The sequence below is a fragment of the Acinonyx jubatus genome, chromosome A1 (assembly GCF_027475565.1).
Source record: "Acinonyx jubatus isolate Ajub_Pintada_27869175 chromosome A1, VMU_Ajub_asm_v1.0, whole genome shotgun sequence".
NCBI lineage: Eukaryota > Metazoa > Chordata > Mammalia > Carnivora > Felidae > Acinonyx > Acinonyx jubatus.
Window position 1 is genome coordinate 47,293,742 of NC_069380.1, and position 20,663 is coordinate 47,314,404.

Sequence of the window (20,663 nt, forward strand, 5' to 3'; positions counted from 1 at the left end):
CCCAATCCAGCAGCTAATCCGTTTACCTCTTCTTTCAAGCTGTCTCAAATCTGACCACTGTCCATCTCCAGCTGCTTCTCTGGCTGAGGCCTCTGTCACCCTCTGGCTAGGTCACTGCAGACGGCCCCCGGACCTGAGTGCTCACACCAGCCCTTCAACCCACTGTGCTCTTTTCTCAGCACAACATCCAGGGTGAACCTTTAAACACGTCCAATCATGTCACTCCTCTGTTCAAAGCCTCCACAATAAAGCCAGCTCTCTTATTGGCCTATAGAGGCCATTCTGACTGGCATTTCCACTCTCTCTCTGAATTCATTCTCTACCACTCTCCTCAAACCATTGGCTCCAGCCACTCTAGCCCTTTGTGTTCTTTTCCAGTGGGCTTTTCCACCTACTCTTTCCCTCTACCAGAAATGGTTCATGTAGCTGGTGCCATCACTATCTTTAGGGATTTGCCTGCATGTCACCTCTCCATGTGACCACTCATGTTAAAGGACCCCTTAGATCCCCTGCCAGAACCTTCAAACAAGCTCTCAGGGTCCGTTTGTGGGAGAACGTAGGGTAGTCGAGCTTCCAAGACTCCAGACACATCCAAATGAGTGCACGTGGCTTTCTTTCTTTTCTTTCTTTCTTCTTTCTTTCTTTCTTTCTTTCTTTCCTTCTTCTTTCTTTCTTTCTTCTTTCTTTCTTTCATAAAAAGACCCCCAGCCTTAAAGCCCCAGTATTTCCTCTCTCTGCTCTCTTAGATAACCTTTCAAAATAACACTCACCACCAAATGACTTACTTATACTTTCCTTATGCATGCTTTCTCCCTCATAGAATGTAAGCCCTCTGAGAGTTAATGACATTTTTTTTTTGCTCACTGTTGGATCTGTTACTTAGAACGCTGCTTGGCTTATTTATTGAATAACCAAGCAAATGAACAAATACCATATCTTTAAATTAATTCGATGTTTTTTATTTCCTTGTTTATACTTTTCTGTACTTTAATTTTCAAAACTGAGATTTTTTTCCTTACTTTTATTATCAGAATAAAAACCACTATAAATATTGTTCTTTTTAATTTTTAACTTGGCAATTGCTTAGTAATTTAAGGACTAACTGAATACATGAATCTTCCAGTCTTGTCTGTATTTTGTCTGTGGAGCTCACTATACAGCCCAAGTCAGCCTGATAAAGGGCGAAGTTATTTGCCTTTCCTTAACTCCTTAACTCTCACTTCCCCTTTTTCATGGCATTATTGAAAAATACCATATTTTCCTCACTTTCTAAATCTGAATCACTATGTATTCAACTGGTGAGTTAATTCCTTGCCTGTCCTTTCAATTTATTACTACCATTATGAATACCTTAATTACTTCACTGTTTGTAACCTTTACATTTCTATCACCCCTCTCCTCTTCTTCCAGTAGAGCAAATGCTATGTTGTGGCCGGTGTATCTGTGAACATACAAAGGATGCTAATATTTATATGATGGTCCAAGTTCTGGGAATCTGGTCTAGTCATTTTACATATACTGTATCCTTTTATTCTCAGCATAACCTTTTTTAGCAGCTATTATTGTCCCATGTGACAATGAAGAAAATGAAGCTCGGGGGGCTTTGGAAACTCACCGAAGAGCACACAGCTAGGAAGTAGGAGAAAGCACATCTAGCTGACTCCAAAGCCCACACTCTTTCCACTTTTTATAATACACTGTGGTTGCTTCCCAGCTTGCAATTTGTTTATTTCTACATTTATACACTGCCTCTATTCAGAAAGGATTTGAAGGAGATGATGCTATTATTATTACTCTGGCTTCTACCTCCATTCTGCCCAAGCCCAGGAGGCTGGGGAGGATGGCATGGGCTGGAGATGGGTTGGGGGAGAAAGCTCATCCTGTCCCCACAACCCATCATCTTTAGCATCAATTACCAAGGGTGGGGGACTTGTAACAGAATCTGTAATGTGGGGTATGCCTGGTAGAGGCAGTGTTGGGGGTGTTTGCTATAGGGCGATTCTAACCTTAGCTTGGTAACCACTAACTATACTAATAGGTCTTTGATTTAGAGTTTCCATTGGTACTTTGGTGGCTATTTTCATTGCAAAATGACTTTTTCTTTTGATTTTTTTTATTACTAAACATATCCTTATTCAATCTTCTTTGTGGAGAATAACTTCATTAGTTTTTAAGAAGGGAAAAAGATGGTAACTAATGTCTGTGGAGTAACACTTTAAATATATTATCTTGTCTAATCTTCACAAATCCCCATGAAATAGATCTCATTATCCTTTTTTTTTTTTTAACAGATGAAGAAATTTGGGTGGAGAAAAATTAAGTAATTTACATGGCAGGGCCTTAATGTAATTCTGTGGGACTTTAAAGTCTATTTTCTGTCTACCACTTTGTGTGTTCATTCTAGATTTTACCTATCTCTGCAAATATTGAGATATGTTGGATTATGGCTCTGGCACCCAGGATCTTTTTAAAAAAGAAGAACATATAGAACAGTTTTAGAGTTTGAGGCTGCTGAGGAAACCGGCATTATTCCAACCAAGTACAGAAATGCAGCCTCCTGGGCTTCCCAGGAGGTCTGAGCATTGGCATACTATTGATGTGTCTATCTATGACTTGCTTTCTGATTTGAAATAGGTCTCTACATGTTTGTTTGTAATAAAAAGATGTTGATATTCCTTACCAAAATTAACATTACCAGGCTGATTTGATGTGTAAACATTTGTGTAAGAAAGTTTAAATGTTGACTTGTCTGGGACAACATGAGGATTAGCAAAATGGCTTCCTCAGCTCCCTTTCTTATTCTGACGGATATAATTCTATTGCTAAACTCACACTGCAGTCATATGTTATTAATGATATATCACTTATCTAGAATGTGATCTTCTAAAAGTTGCTTGCACTTGGGAAGAATCAAGTTCATCTCTGATGGTATTTAAGGGGCTGTAGAAGTAAACTAGTTCCACCAGTGTCGGGAAACTGTGAGTCATTTCATCTCTCATGCTATCTGACTCTGAATGAAGAAGGGCAATGTTCACATAGAAACCGTATAATTTGTCACGTTGAGAACAGACTGATCTTGTTCTAATGCTCTTGCAGAACTGCAGATATCTTTATATAAGGAGAAGTTTTCAGAATTTAATAAAATAAGGTTCAGCCTTAAGGAATGTGACTAATACATCTGAGATGTGTGACTCAAAACATGAGAAGGAAGAGATGCTTGTAGTTTTAACATTTGAACAGTTTTGAGTTACTTGAGTTTTTTTTTTAGAAAAAAATAATAGCTCATTGTTTTCATACTTAAAACATACAAAAGTTCCTTTAGTTCATAGACTTAAAGGAGAATCAACCACTGGACAGAAAAAGATAAAAAAAAAAAAAAAAAAGGTCCCTAAAGGATAATATCTTAGTATTGTTATCTCATTAAAAAGTGAAAATACTTGATGCAATTATTTGCATATTGACCTTAATGTGTGATATCAATCCCAAGATAATTTCTTAAGGTATTTTTCTAATGTCCACATTTCCCTGAGTACTTCGTGCCACTCCTAGGTGTGTGTGTGTGTGTGTGTGTGTGTGTGTGTGTGTGTATGATTAGGTCTGCAGACTTGTGGGGACAAGTGTACATGCAAGTGCATGCAAAGGTAATAGCCAGCCCATCAGGGATGTCAGACATGCTGTATATTGGAAATGGGCGACGTTCTGTGTTTGATGACCCTTGCCAAACTGCAAAGTGCAAATTGGCAAAGTGAGTTTTAGCACTCACAACCATAGTTTTGAAGATGGAAGAAATACATATTTACTCAAATCCCTAATTCAATAGAGTTGCAGACTGAGGATTTCTTTATAGCACATATCCCCCCTTTTATACTTAAACATGCCACAGATTGTTTACCTCACCACATAGTAAGGTTGCACAGTGTTCTCTCTTATGTTCTCAACACTTACTGCATAGCATATAGTTACTACCAAATACCTGTTAGTTACTGAATAGATGAATACATGAATAAGTGAATGAATGGTTAATGATAGAATGAGTCTCAGAAAGGCTGTACAAGCACACAACCAGGAAAAGAAAGCCAGGTATTTCTTATTCTTCTATTTTATAGTCCCTGTGAATTCTCTTTAGATGACTTAATTCCTTATTCTCTTTTACTCTTTATTCCTGGAAATACCACCTGTTCTTAGCTGAACCAGGCCCTTCTTTCCCCTATTTTCACTTCTTTCCCAAAGTTTTGTTTAGTAACTGGGAAAAAAGCAACTTCTTCCTCAACTGCACTTTGTCTGAACATGCAGCACACATGAGTCACTCATCACTTCTAAGACACAATTGAGCCTTCCATCGCTCATGTTTGCTATAAATATTTACTGCCCTGATCTCTGATGTACTTAATGTTAACACAATGTCTGGGCAACCTCAGACCTTTGATATATCTATACTAGCCTCAGTATTTGTCTAGTCTAAGATCTCAAACTAATTTAGGTTCTAAATATGGGATCCATTCCAGTTAAGTCAAGGTTTTTGACAAAGTTGAAAACACTGTGTCTTTTTTTCTGGGTTGTTGTTCTAGGTGTTGTTCTAGGGAATGCCTATATGTCTATCCATCTATCACCTGTCCCCAAATTCTTCTAATGATCTTATGGAGTAGAAGGTGTTAGCCCCATTTTTTTTCCAGATGGGGATGTTGAGACTCCAAGAAGTGGAGTGACTTTTAGTGCTACATCCAGGATTCAAAGTGAGATCAGTTTGATTCTTCAGATGAAGTTTTTTCCACGACACTGTGCACTTACTTCTTCCCACTCTGTACTTGTAGAGGTCATTTAAAGGCACTAGGACCATTAAGAACTGACCAGTGTGTGCCTATCAGAGCAGACAACTACTCGTTACCCCTTGCAGGTCTCTAGATCCTGGGAAGGCAGAGAGAACAGGAGAAAACAAGGGTGTAGAAAGCTGTTCTCTTGACACATCTCTCATCCCAGTTTATAGTGTTACTGAATGGGGAGTAAAGAGATATGACCTCTTCATATTTTCAGAACCAAGGCTCATTAATCTCCCTTTCATATCTATGGGGACACTTCATTTTTACTCACTTGAGCTCAGAATACCAAGTTGGGGTGGGGACATCAGAGCAATTGGTCAGTTATGTTTTAGAAGGCATTTGCGTATGATTTCACATTACTGCTATAAAAATATTCTCACACTTTTCCATTTTCACAGCTCTCATTCACTTTCTCCATTTGAATACTATCTATATTTTGAATAAGTAGACATGCAGTGTCTATCTTATGAGATTTACTCTAAAAGGTGCCAGGGGGATATGAATATGTATAGTGTCACTTCTGCTCCCTTTCCAATGGAGGAGAAAGGCATGTGACTCTTGCAAGCTAAACTGAGGTCAACGCTATAAATTCCCTCATTCATCCCTTCCATCAACAAACATTTATTAGGCTCTACTATGTGAAAGACATAAAATCGTAGAATAAAAGGCAGACTGATAACATAAATGTGCAGATGTGCAGATAAGGAGGTACAGAAGAGAAAGAACTTACAGAGAACAGAGAAGGTTTCATGAATAATGTGGCATTTGTACTATATCTTAAGTAGAAAATTCTATACAGATTTATAAGAGATGGGGTCAGGTTACAGAAGGGAAATGGTAAGTTGGCCAGTTTGAATGAAAAGAATTTGAAGAAAGCAAGTGAGGAAGAGGCCAGAGAGGATTAAACTCTTTCTGGAAGACAGGAACCACGTTTAACAAGATTGCTTTATTTTGTCAGTATGTACTTGGAGTGATGCGCAAACCTCACAAATCACAAGTGTAGATCAGTAGGCCAGAAAATATATTTATGGAAGACATGGTGGTGGTAGTAGTGGTGATGCTGTTGGAGATGATGAGGACTGTGGTGATCTGGTGTTAGGGCTGATAGAAGAGGAAGAGAGGACACAGTAGGAAAGGCAGAGTATTGGGAAGGGAATGGAGATTCCACGTTTTTCCTGTACCACATTATTGGTGAAAGTCTATCTTAATTCTACGTAAGGAATGCAGCATCAAAGGTGGTATTAGGCACAGGGGAGATCATGAAATTGATAATACAGTAGATTTAATAGTCAGCTAAACTAATTAAAGAAGGCTATGAATCTAATGAATGTGATCAGGCCTCTTTCAAACAGAAGAAGACCCAATTAAAGACAAGTAAAACTGCTAACAAGGGAACAACCTAAGATATATAATTAACCTGTAGAACTTAGTGTCAGAGGATAGAATTAATGGATAGTATTAATTTAAGTAGAACTGTAAGATGTAAAAAGCATTTGGCACTTACATGAATAAACAATGTTATTAGTATCTAATATCCCAAGAGATAAGTATCATTATCATTTGTTAATGTCACTTAAGATACTGAAATACATATTCTATTGCTTCCCTTATGAAGTTCAATAAATATAAGAATCTTACATTATACAGGCTTGAGTTAATTAGGAGTTACATGAATTCCATAGTGCAACATTGTTGAAATAAATAGAATCGACATAGCAATTAATCTATGTTTTTGTTGCCAGAATTGTTCTCCCTTTTTTCAGAATTCCCATTAATATTATTTTCAGCTGGTTTTCAATGTCCCTACAATGGTTTCCATTATTGCCCTAGGGACATTATTTTTTAAAAGAATAGTTGTTGCTGTATAGCGGCTTTTCTTTACTCATTGGCTTCTTTCTTTCTTATCCATCAACTAAATCTCAAGTCCAGATGTACATTCTTCAAAAAAAAAAAAAAGGCAAAAGTTCTTACTCAAGTCTTATATATGTATTTATTTCTTCCTTCTAATTGGTGCAATTCCATATTCTTGAATCCTTTTTTCCTGAGCTGATTTCTTGCGTGTATTCATTAGTTTGACAAACATTTTGGGATGCTGACAGAAGGTTTGGAATGGCAGAGGGAGGGATGGCTTTGGAATCTGACGGGTCAATGTTTAGATTCTGGCTATGGTGCATAACATCCAGGTGGCCTTGGACAAGTTGTTTGACCAACTTGAATCTTGTCCTTCATTTGTGCAAGTGGGTGGAAATGCCTCCCTAGCAGGTTTCTTGTGAAGATTCAAGACAATGTCTGTCTAGTGTCCATATGATGGACACTCAAGAGGTGTAGGCATTTGGGGCTATCTTCCTTACTCTGTGGCAAATGCACTGGCCTACTTTAGTTTTGCACTACTGTGCCTTAGGGAAGAATTCAGAGCAAAGTGTCTTTTAGCTTTTTTTCATTTCTGCTGCTGCTTCTTGCTTTCTATATATTTTACTTCTGGAATCTCATTTCATGCCTAACTAGACTCTGAGTCTCATCAGGAGACTCCCAGGGCTCCTATTTTCCAGAGTTGGTATATTTGTGCTGGCTGACTAGGCTACAGGGAAGGCCACCCCTGCATCCTCAGAGAGCTCACTTTGATGCAGACAGTGTTTCCTTGTCCTTTCTTCCAGATTTATGGGCTATTGTAATGATAGGGAAATAAAAACTTTATTTTATGAAATAATTTTGTTCCTGATTTATAGGAAGGAAATGACTTCGTAAGAAGGAGATTTCTTCTACTGTAAAGGTTCAAAAAGACATGAATGGTATTTCTGGAATAGTAGAGAAAATTTTATCTGTTTATTGCTGCCTGCAAAATAGATAAAATATTATGAAGCTGCAACATAACATAAAACGTACCTGTGTGTTTCCTTGTTGCTAGCTTATATTTTTAGTGCTTGGCTGTGTTTTAGCTTTGGGTTGTTTTAGAAGTATGTCAAACAGATAGTGCCCCCAGACTTGAAAATGGGAGAGGAACAGAGAAACATCCCCAGAACGAAGATGAGAAACAGAGATAGGTAGAGAGTGGAATAAAATTCAAGTAGTTAGGGTGCTAGGAATCAGGGAGTCTTGCAAGTTTAACTGAGTCAGGGTTTGCAAAGGAACTGCAGTAAGTTTGGAGTTCAATGCCTGGTATAGGGCATTAAGGCAATAAATATCTGTTGACTGACTGCTGGCAGCTACATGACATCTTCCAGTTCTCCATATAGAAGAGACCAATCCCTCCTCTTCCTTTTAGTCAAACCTTATAAAGGAAAAACTTACAACTTCTTTAAACTACTGGAGAGAAGACTTCTACTTTTTCTTTCACCCTTTCCCTCTCAAAGTCTCGAGAGCAACATCTTGAGGTTAGGGCAAGGAGAGATTGCATGTGTAGCTCAGGGGTGCTAGGCTCCCCTCCGTTTCTGTCTAGTCTCTCTAGAAGGTGGACACCTACCTGTCCTACGTCTGTCCCTCCCATCAAGGCACACCTGTCTCAGGGCTTAACACTTACTACCAAAAGACAGGTCAGAGGCCTACCTGACCCTGGGTCCTGATGGGGGCACTCATTCTGCAGTCTCAGACATGCCTCTTCACAGTTCTTCCCACAAAGGTTTCCAGGTCTAGATTTCTGGGAAATTTGAGGGAAGTCTCTTTCCAACTAAAAACCCAATCTTATTTTCCAGTCCAGGCTTACAACAAAAAGGTATTTGGATTCCTGACTTTTGAGTATATGTTTCAGTGGATGTCAGTCTCAGAGAGGGTAAGAGGATAAGGTGTGTTTCATGTTCCTCCTTACAAAATGCAAAACTTCAGACCTCATCATCCCATGGTGAATTCACTGGGGAAGCTTGAGAAATAGGCCCAAGGGCTAATTTACATCATTATCACTACTATCATCATCAACAACAACAAAAACCCTTGGAGAGATCAAGGCTGTGGGCTAAGCAGAGGTGGGAGGTGTGGGTGCTTATTAAAACACTGTTCATTGGTCTTTTTTTTTTAATGTAAAGTTTTGATTATATTAGGTTGTTTATTGAACACAATGATATAGTCTAAAGTATGGTGTAGCTGTATGAGGCTTGTTGAGATGTATGGCAACCCAATGGCCTTCTACCCTTCTCCTTTTCTCCAGTGGAAACCACTTCTCAACTCCTATCTATAACTGGTTCTTTTGGTATTTACCTCCAAATGGTTACTTCTGGATTTTGAACTTATCGACATTTCTTATTGACTTAGGCTTTATTTATTGACTTCTCACTTTGGAAAATAAGGATCTGGGTCTGTTTCACACCCCATCTACCTCCACACAAACAACCTTCCTGTGCCCCATTCTCCTAATGTAGTTACATTGTAATGTTGGCTAGTTCAATCTTCAGGATTGCGTTATTGTGATTGTGAAAGAATTACTGGCAGCTTAATTCTATAGCATAAGGTCATTGCTGTTCCTTTTCTGCACTACTCTTTGTTTTTTCATGGAGTTAGTAATTGTCATTAATTCAAGCCCAAACTCGTGCATTAGTGCACTAGTTATTCTATCAGTTTCACTTTTGGAAGATGTCTCTCCTGGAGATGACCAATCTCGCTAGTACAGGCTGGTGCTCTACTGTCATCTTGGGATCTCTTTTCACTATAACCCTGAGGACTCCCTTCTATCACTTTTGCACCGAATCTGTTCCTTCTTGGACACTAGGCCTTGTTCTTTGCAAGGAGGACATCCTCCATTCGTTTCCTGCCTAAAACACTCAATCTAGAGGAATCAGATGTTATTTTCCCCAGAGATGAGTCTCTAGTCATGTAACTCTCCTCAAAGTTAATAGAAGTGAGTTACTTCTTATGATTCAAGATTTTCCAAGCAATTTTATATTATCACTAGATTATACTCTCATAAGAGAACCATCCATGAGAACCTTATTGGAATTTAGAGTTTAGTCTATTATCATGATTAAAAACTCAGATTTAATAACACTGAAAACACACACACACACTCCTTTACTTTTGAAAATCCCATATGACGGATTCACGACACAGTGTTTCATCTTCCTATTGCTGCTGTAACAAGTTATCACAAACTTAAGTGGCTTAAAATAACACAAATTTACTATCTTACAGTTCTGGAAGTCAGATGTTTGAATTGGCTTTCACTGGGCTAAAATCAAGGTATGGACATGACTGTGCTCCTTTTTGAAAGTCCTATGGGAGGATCCATTTTTCGCCTTTCTTAGCTTCCAGAAGCTACTTTCACTCTTCGGCTTATGGCTCCTTCCATTTTCAAAGCCAGCAAAGACCAGTGGAGTCTTTCTCATGATGTCATCTCCCTGGATCTGACTCTTTTGTTTCCCTGTTTCCCATTTTCCCCTAGTGCGATTACACTAGGCCCACCCAGGTAATCCAGGATGATATTCTTTTAAGTTCGGCTGATTAGCAAATTTAACTTCATCTACAAGTTTGATTCCTTCTTATCACGTGATGTAAAATAATCACAGGTTTGGGGGATCAGCACATGGACATCTTTGAGTGGCCTTTATTCTGCTGCAACATGCAGGAACTCTTTTTTCCTCTAAAATGCATTCATTTTTGAAATAGATATGACAGTCTTTAACTTTGCACCCTGAAACTATTGATTTAACGGCATAGGACAAAAAATGAACAATAATTCATTCAATCCAAACTTGGGCAATTTAAGTCGGCAAACAGCTGGGACCCTGCGTTTGTCCTCAGTTTACCAACTTCTTTGGTCTTGATAAAAACAGATACTTTTCCACCATCATAATCTAGACAGAGAAAATATTATTTTAAACCACTTGGTCCTAAAAAAAAACCAACTCAGTATAAGTGGTTTAATTCATTTGATAGAAATATAAACTTTTACATTCTTCACAGTACTTTGGGTGGTTTTACTTACAGATTTATTTCATACAATTGATTGAAAATAAAGTTATTAGTGTCATTATACCAACACTGAAAAGAATTCTAACAGCAGTATACACCACACAATTAAAATAACAACACACACACACACACACACACACAACCACATACCTCCCTATTGTTAATAGTCTAGAAGTCAGAGTCAAAATGGAAAGATTTGTTGTAAAGATATTAACACACTAATAATCATAGATTATTGCTTCAAGAGATACATTGAAAGTTAAAATAGCAGGCATTTTCCAGGAAAATGAATATGTAATACTCTAAAGGGCTGCATCTTTCTTTGGTCCTTCTAATAGGCTCATGGTTTCATTTCCTTTGTTTTGCTCAAGTCAGTAATGCAAATGTTAAGCTCCCTCTCTCTATTAGTGCCCCTTTACAGTAAGTTGATACTTTGGAGCTTTTAAGTGGACCTAAATGGTTTTTAGACATTTTCATTTCTGTTTTCTACCAACCAGGAAGGCCCTAAGGGTGGAGAGTCATGCCTTTGCAATTCTTCACAGTTCCTATAGAGTTTATTACAAACTTAGATTTTTGTTATTCACTCGGGAATATAATAGTTGGTGAGTAGTTGCCTGTAGAAATGAACAGGGAAAGAAACGTTGTTTACATGGGGAAATGGTATAACTTCTAAACTACTGAAGTACATTTTTGAAGCCCATTTTTGAGTTGAGACTCAGAGTGTAGAAAACTAAAGGTTTTATAAGATATCTTTTTTTAAATTTTTTTTAACATTTATTTATTTTTGAGACAGAGAGAGACAGAGCATGAACGGGGGAGGGTCAGAGAGAGGGAGACACAGAATCTGAAACAGGCTCCAGGCTCTGAGCTGTCAGCACAGAGCCCGACGCGGGGCTCGAACTTACGGAACGTGAGATCATGACCTGAGCCGAAGTTGGCCGCTTAACCGACTGAGCCACCCAGGCGCCCCATAAGATATCTTTATCTAGGGTTATTTTACTTTAAATTAGTGATGCTGTCTCTCTGAGCCCAATGGTTCAAGAATCAATTAAAATATGTTAGAGTTAAGCTTGCAACCACTCATTCTGTCCCACTCCCCAAGTTTCTAATTGTTTTGGGTGCCCGATTTAGAGACACTTTATAAAACGTGATGGTTTTCTAAGCTATAAACTAACAGGCAACTCAGAATATGTGTGTGGGTCATCTTCTATCTCCAAAGTTGGTGAAGTAAATTGCAGCAAATGACTCATTTCTCACAGCTCCAGCATGTTAAATCAATGAGTGTGTTTGCTTGACTCTTGTCTCCTAATGAGCTGAAACAGATAGAACATTTCTCATGCATCCAGATGGGATTATTTTGGAAAGTAAACTAATGCACATGCCCACACAAAATTCCTCTGCTATCTCTGGCCAGATTCTGTTAGCTGCTCCCCAAGATGATTTACCGGCCACATGAGACTGAGCTGCTCCTGAATGTTATTGGCACCATAGGAATTCTTCCAGAAGACAAATTTTTCTATTTTTCTTTGTTCAGTTTAATAATTTTATGTACAGTATTTTTTTTAGAGATTTTAGATATTGTGTTTATATGTGTACCTATGAGTGTGGGGGAGATTTACGTTTTATTACAGCAGGTGGAACTGTATGTTAGTACAGTTATTTGACTTTGGATTGATTATTTATGTCAATGATTGCTAACATTTAAAATTATTTCACAAAGTTTACTCTCCTTAATATGTAAAATTCTCTTATGAGTCACTAAGAAAAAGTACAAACAACCCGAAAGAGAAAAGGAATTTCCTTTGGTTATGTAAACCGGAGCAACTTCTAGAGGCATTTTTCAATTTGTACCAAAAGTGTGATAAAATATACTTTCTGTGCTGCCAGCAGTTACACTTCTAAGATCATATACTAAGGAATTAGTTTATAATAGCCATAGGTCAAATCTTAACACAAGTTTCGCTACAATGCTATTTATTAAAAATAAACACAAAGGCTTGAAATAACCCAACTGCCCCCAAATAAGGAATTGGTCCATGTTAGCTCAGGCCCTCCAAAAACAGAAGCCAAGATAAAATTAGCAATACAAGACGTTTATTAGGGTAAATGGCAGTGAGGGGAAAATGCAGAGGGAGAACCATCACACCGCAATGCAGGTCTCACCCTTGTGAGAGAGAGGGGGAAGGAAGGAAGTTTGAGCGAAAGAGCTTTAGACAGTGCAGTTGAACAGTTTTGGCGAGGTTGAGAGTTCTTAAGCCAAATTGCCTATCAAAGAAGTCCTGTGTCTCTCAGGAATGCTCATGGGAAATGTGACCTTTGCTCAGATTCAGTGGTGATTCGGAGAGCAGCAGCTGAAACCGTCAGTCAATTATACTCTATGCAATAGGAGATTTAGGAAGAGTATTTTTACAGATACCAAGTGTTAAGCAAGTTTTGGCATGACCGCATATGGATTTAATCATTACAGTGAACTGAAAGAGATGAATGTTGACAAGGGAAAATATTATAATTTATTTTTCTTCACAATTCTATGTTTAAATTTATAATTAAAATATTAATTCACTTAAAATTTTAATTAACTTTATATCCTTTATCATATACATAAAGTAACCACAGATCATCTTTATACCTTTTAAAATTTGGGGGAAAAAGAGACAACTGAGATTCGAAAATGCACTAGAAAGACACTGCAAAGACAGGGGCGCCTGGATCGCTCAGTTGGTTAAGCCTCTGAGTCTTAATCTCGGCTCAGGTCATGATCTCAGGGTTTGTGAGATGGAGCCCCCTTGGGATTCTCTCTTCCTCTCTGCTCCTCCCTGGCTCACGTGCTCTCTCGTGTGCCCTCTCGCGTGCTCTCTCTCTCTCAAAATCAATCAATCAATCAATATTTTTAAAAACTAGAAAGAAGCTACAAAGACAATTCAGTCACTTCACATTTACTATAATTTTTGCTTTCCTAACCTTTGATGCTAAGTTTTAATCACAATAACGAGAAAGGAACTTATGAAATTCCATATTGAGCACAGGTCAGTCATACATGAATATTAAATTGAGAAAAGTATTCCAGTTAAAGTATAAGGCTATAACTGAGGTTATTGCTTTAAAATATTTTAAAATACAATTCCTCTTATTTTTCTGGAAAAGACATGAAGTATGTGTGGTGGATACAAGGCTAAATAGAGAAACAGACCTTGTCGATTACTTAGACTTTATATTGCACATAGGAAAGGCCAGGGGGATAACAGGGTACAATGACTAATAGCAGTAATGAGTAATACCAGTTCACACTATGATGAATCTGGGACCTTCTCTTTCTGACCATGGCATGTATGCACAGAAGATCAGCACCCCCCCAAGGGTGAGGAGAATAGGTGGAGAACAGGAAAACCCTCCTGCTGAGGTAGGATTTTAAATATGTCTGCTCTGTTCTGTGTTCCCACACATCCACCTGTGAAGTACATCATTCAGCGATGATTAATAATTTCTGTGACGACCTTTGTATACATGCCAATTTGCAATTAGCTACTTCAGATGGAAAAATGGAATTTTAGAGCTGGAAGCAACCTTAGATTACACTAGTCCCATGATAGTCTATGAACAAGAGTCCCATGGTCAAATAAGCTTACATATTATTACATGGCGCAGCCCCTCCACTTATGATAGTAATTAGTATATTAAAAGATATGAGAAATCTTGTTGTAAAACTCCATTTGATTTTTAAAATATAGTATTTCTTTTTAAAAAATTTTTTGTTTAGTGTTTATTCTTGAGAGAGAGACACAGAGCGTGAGTGGGGGAGGAGCAGGAGAGAGGGAGACACAGAATCCGAAGTGGGCTCTGGGCTCCGAGCTGTCAGCACAGAGCCCGACGTGGGGCTCGAACCCACGAACCGTGAGATAATGACCTGAGCCGAAGTCGGCCGCTTAACCGACTGAGCCACCCAGGCGCCCCAAAATACAGTATTTCTAAATAAAAGTAAAAATCTTCCTCCATGTAAATCTCATGTTTCTTCATGAGACACACTGTGGGAAACCAGAATCTTATCCTATCTTTTCATTTTTATGTGAAAACTTTGAGCTAAAAGGGTTCAATTTACCTGCCCACAGTCACATAACTGGGTTCTGGAAGATGGTGCTAAGACCAAAGCTGGCTGGCTCAACAGTGCTACTGTTAAAGGTCACGTGGCCATTTTGTCATCTTTAGTTAAAGGTAGTTAAACTAAGTAGACCTTTGGGAACTTGGATAAAAACGTCTACAATAGCTGATTCAGAAAGTATCCAAATATTGTGAAGTGTACCAAAATGACAAGTAGAAAATAAGATTCGTTCTCGTCTTCCTTCCTCCTCAGCTACTGTTTTCAGGATGTGTTTTAGATTGGGCTGAAGAGCAAATTTCCTTGAGGAGCTGCTTCTGAGTAGCAACTTATTAATTGCTTCTGAAACGATTTTGAGTTATGTTTCTTTTATTGGATTCCATTGTGGAATCCTACAGAGTGTGCTGCTTTTTCTTCGATGCTTTTAGAGTTATTATGAAGGCATCTATTTGGCCAAGTGGAAAGCAGACTGAAACGCAACCCTCTAAATGTACGCTTTGGGGTGATTGTAGATTCTTCATCTCCTAAGGGAGACTGAGCATCTGGACCCTCAGGTTGCCCCTTCTCCTGCCTTGAACACTGAACTAATTTCCCAGAAGATTAGAAGTAGATTGATGTAAGGGTGTGCAGGCTGGGGGTCAGACCATAGGCTAACTGGCTCTTCCAGTTGTTGATGTTTTTGTTAAAGTTTCCAGTGATCTTGATGCCTCATGTTGAGTAAGAGATCCAAGAATGTAGCCAGGTCGCTGGACTGAGACCAACTATACAAATTCTGAAGCTCTGTTGGGTTTGCACCAAGAAACACAGGTGGTCTTACCGAGCCACTTCAATCCCAGCCTGGCCCGAGAAGAGCAGCAAATACCTGGGCGTGTTTATTATTCTCTAACAAATATTTTCCCATTTATTTCATTTTTAAAACAACCAAAGACAAAGCTTATTCAGCTGTAAAAATGAATTTATGTCTTGATTCGGTTGACTTTCCTTTTGTATTTTTCTCGGCAAAAGGGAAAGTGCTGGGAAATGGTAATTATTTGTACAAGGCCATCAATTAAGGAGCCCTTAAAAGAAAGTGTAACCTGACATTTTTTGCAGGGGGTGGAATAAGGGTCTCCTGGCTTACTCAATTATTTCTGGACTCTTCCACAAAGACCCTCTGAATGTTTGTTTCCACAGAGATCTCGACAAACACTGGAGACTCATCAACCGGAGTGAATTCCCTCAGTGAAATCGCTATCCTCTGCCAAGAATCAAAGGTCATCCCAGTGGAGTGCCGTCTTCGTGTTCAGCCGCTACGGAGTGTCTGGAACAGAGTGAGAACAAAAATTATCCCAGTTTGGTGCCCCCTGACTCTTTCGGGAAGAATCCCAACAAGACTGCCACCGGGAGTTCAGAGAACACATTTGAAGACTGGGGAAGGGCCAGGCCAAACAAGGGAGAATAGTGATGTAAAGACAATAAGATAAAGGAAATAAATGACTCAAAGACAAGTTTTAAGCCAATATTTACACCCATATTGCCATATTTACAGCTTAAACACTATGCCCCGAACATGCAGGAAGTAAGTTTTTATGAGTCTCTTAATGAATGTTAAGTCAATAATATCCCAAACAATGGGCCCCAGTGAACTTTCTTATGAAGGCCATTCAAGTGAGTTATTCAAATGTAGTCAGCTGAACTCTGTAATGCACATTTGTAGAAAAGAGATTTTCAAATTAGCCATTTCTGATATGACAGAAAGCTTTCTATTTCTTATTTTATTCATTTTAAAATGTATTTATTTTTGAGAGAAAGAGAGAAAGAGACAGAAAGGGCAGAGAGGGAGAGGGAGACAGAGTATCCCAAGCAGGCTCTGCACTCTCAATGCAGAGACTGACGCAGCGCTTGAACCCGTGAACTGGGATCATGACCTGAACTGAAATCACAAGTCGAACACTTAGGCAACTGAGCCACCCGCGTGCCCCGATAGAAAGCTTTTTAAACCATGACATAGAATTAGGAGAAATTATCAAAAGAAGCCATGGCATAGAATTAGGAGACTTCTATAATGCCTGACTAAAAACATCTACACAGCAGATTTTACTGTCGACAGAAGCAGTGGTCAAAGAACAGGTGCCACCATCACCATCAGCGTAAGAGAATAATTACCCATGCAGATAAAACTAATTAAAGGACCAATTAGCAAAATAATATGCACAACTGGAAAGTGCGCGGCAGCCAGGCAACTGAGCAGATAGAATGGATGGGATCAATGGCTTGGTGCCACGTAATCAGGAACTGCTGTTTTTTTTTTCTTTCTGGTCTTAGAGACATCTGACCTTTATTGGCTCATTAGCAGGTCCAGATGAATGATCAATAAGGCAGAAACACTCTGATCTCATAAAACACAAGCCCAGCAAAACTACCACTCAACTCTTTGATCTTAGTGAGATGCTCAGATAGCACTTCTAAAACTTGTATTTATTTTTTGGGTGCCCCATTGTTCGGTCTCCTCCAGTTGCATTTATAAGTGTAACAGCAAATGACAGCCCTGCCAGTCCTCCTTAAAATGTCAAAGACCACGTAAAACAAACCTCATTCAGAGACATTGCCCTCATGTGCATATCGTGCTAGACAACCTGCATCACAGAGGGACCTCATATTTTGAGCCCATTCAGTCTTGGAAATTCTAACCTTATAAGAAAAAAAAAAAACCTTCTGATCGCAAGAAGATAGTACTCCGATGGCTCACATACAAATTAGTAGAAAATTATTGTCTCTGCTGATAGTCAAACAGAGCATCACATCCAATTCTCTACCTGGAAAGACTCAAACTTCATTGTCACTCAATTTAGACGAAAACCTTATTATCACTTAATGTAAAGAGAAAGTTGTTTATATAGCTTCTACCCTTTCTTAAAAGGAAAATGTCATTATTCAGGCAAATGTTACTGTAGAGTTGTAGAGGTAAAACCATTGGTGATAAATATAGATTCAAATGCTGGCTGGGGCATAGTGTGGGGCCTGTGTAGGCCACAAAGGTATAAATACATCTCTCCGGGCCTCAGTTAGCTTATGGACAAGACTACCATAGTATCTGTCTCTTAGAGTTCTAATAACAATGAAATATTTGTACATACGAAATTAGGGAGCTCTTTGCCTGGTTATTTATTTATTTTGAGAGAGAAAGAGAGAGAGTGCGTGTGCGTGTGTGTGCTCAAGAGGGGTAGGGGCAGAGATGCGGGACTTGAACCCATGAGCCTCAAGATCACTGAGCCAAAGTCAGACTCTTTTTTTTTTTTACATGTATTTATTTTTGAGACAGAGAGAGAGAGAGCATGAACAGGGGAGGGTCAGAGAAAGAGGGAGACACAGAATCCGAAACAGGCTCTAGGTTCTGAGCTGTCAGCACAGAGCCTGACGCAGGGCTCGAACCCACAGACCGTGAAATCATGACCTGAGCCGAAGTCGGACGCTTAACCCACGTCGGACACTTAACCGACTGAGACACCCAGGCGCCCCCAAAGTCAGACTCTTAACTGACTGAGCCACACAGGCACCCAGACCATTGGTTCTCACTACCAGAGATTTCTATGGTATTCTATTGATAGAATCCTGTGGTGTGTTTCCAGAAGTGTGCACTCATGAAGGAATGTGAGAAAAAAACAGTTAATAATAATAATCTTAATATTATTATGAAAAGAGTTTTGACTTCACCCCTCGCAGGGTTCCCCAGTCCAACCTTTGAATGCCACTAGAATAGGCAAGGCATTTGAACCTGTTGGCCAGAAAGAATCCCTAATAGGAGCAGCAAGAAAGAGAAAGAAGAAACGAGGGAGGGGGGATTGAGTTGAGTCCTCCTCTGTCAGGTATTTTTTACCGAAATCTCCAGGCAAAATGTGTCATGGTGGGCAGGTGCCAAAGAAGAGATGGTTGCTAAGGAAAGACACATTAAAACATATGTTGATGATTCTCAGGAAGATAAAATGAGTTGGCAGATAAGAATAGGTATTTTCCCCCCTTAGGCTCTAGCCCCTTACTTACTTCTTTTTAGTTTTATCTATCCTGTTTTTAAATCAATGTTTCTTTAAAACCAGTCGCTTTTTACATTATTTATTTACTGCGGTACTTGTAGCTCTAGACAAGGAAGGTGGAGGAGTTTGAATGAAAGGCAAGCTCTGGCCTGGAGAGAAATGAGCTGACCAGGGTGATGGTCAGAGGGCTCACGTGAGCAGTACTGAGCGGAAGCTGGATCCTGGGGTTGGTCTCAGAGGGGTAAAGAGGATCAGGGGCCCCCAGGCTAGGACAAGGCTCTGGGAACACACAGCAGGGTATCAGGAAGCAGCCATCTTTCTTCACATGTGTAATAAACCAGGAATGATGCACAGGTTAGAAGCGCTCATCCTGGGAAACCACAAATTTCCATTATCAGGATAAAGGTAAACGCATACCTAACATTTTGTTGTGGCAACCAGGGCATTGTGTTTTAGGTGCTCAGTCCCTCAATTCCTCCTGTTGAAAACTGCAAATGATCTATTCAAGCATGTTCATTCTAAATTCAGTAAGTGTGAATCTATGGTGGAGATCTGCTGAAAATTTTCAAACTCCAAAAGATTTTAGGAAAATATGCTCATGGAACATCCATATTTCAAGGATGAGAATTCAGAGGAAGAGTGGCTTTTTTCAATCACTATTTTAACAGGTCACAGAATGAAAATCAATGGAAAAACAATTGGCCTGTTGTGTAATTCACAGCTTCATATATTAAATTCAGCATTGTAGTTTCTTAGTTTTTTTAAAAAATTTTGTTTAAATTGAGTTAGTTAACATATAATATAATAATGATTTCAGAAGTAGAATTAAGTGATTCATCACTTACATATAACACCCAGTTCTCATCCCAACAAGTGCCCTCCTTAATGCCCACTGCCCATTAGCCCATTCCTCCACCCAACACCCCTCCAGCAACCCTCAGTTTGTTCTTTGTGTTGAAGAGTCGCTATGGTTTGCCTCCCTCTTTCTTTTTATCTTATTTTTCCTTCCTTTCCCCTATGTTCGTCTGTTGAGTTCCTTAAACTCCACATGTAAGTGAAATCATATGATATTTGTCTTTCTCTGACTGACTTATTTCATTCAGCGTAATACATTCTAGTCCCATCCACCTTGTTGCAAATGGCAAGATTTCATTCTTTTTGATCACCAAGTAATATTCCATTATATATATACCACATCTTCTCTCTCCATTCGAGAGTCAATAGACGTTTGTGCTCTTTCCATACTTTGGCTATTGCTGATATAGTGCTGCTATAAACGTTGGGGTGCATGTGCCCCTTTGAATCAGCATTTTTGTGTCCTTTGGATAAATACCTAGTAGTGCAATTGCTGGGTCATAGGGTAGTTCTATTTTTAATTTTTCGAGGAAACTCTATACTGTTTTCTGCTTTGCATTCCCACCAGCAGGGCAAAAGTGTTCCCCTTTCTCTGCATCCTTGCCAATATCTGTTTCCTGGGTTGTTTAGTTTCTTAATTGTTTAAGTACAGTTTGTACTCAATATGATAACTTTAAATAATGTAAAAAAAAGGAAAACTATTATCATCCCTTTATCATTCTAAGAAAAGACTAAATGGCACTCAATAAAAATAAAATATATTCAGATACATTTATATGCCAGTATCCCCAGCTTTTAGAAAGTTTGTACTATGCCACTTCACTTTTATGGGAGACCCTCATTAGTAGCTGTTTTCGCTAACACAAAGAAATTGGATGAGGATTTTCACTTTTAAGAAAAAAGGTGAAGAGCAAAAGTAGTGTTCAGTTTGTTTTGCAGCAAGCCCTTACAGAGGCAGCCAGCACACCCCCCCAGCAGTGAGAGTGATCCCGC

The 20,663-nt window shown here is 39.0% G+C and overlaps 1 long non-coding RNA gene across 1 annotated transcript in view; it reads right to left on the reverse strand.

The window, feature by feature from the left end:
• Window positions 1-13,537: 13,537 nt before the first annotated feature.
• The window catches only part of LOC128314375 (uncharacterized), a 160,404-nt gene continuing 153,278 nt past the window's right edge, over window positions 13,538-20,663 (reverse strand). The window contains exon 3 of the long non-coding RNA XR_008295950.1: window positions 13,538-16,105. This is a non-coding gene — a long non-coding RNA (uncharacterized LOC128314375). The remainder of the gene's footprint in view (window positions 16,106-20,663) is intronic.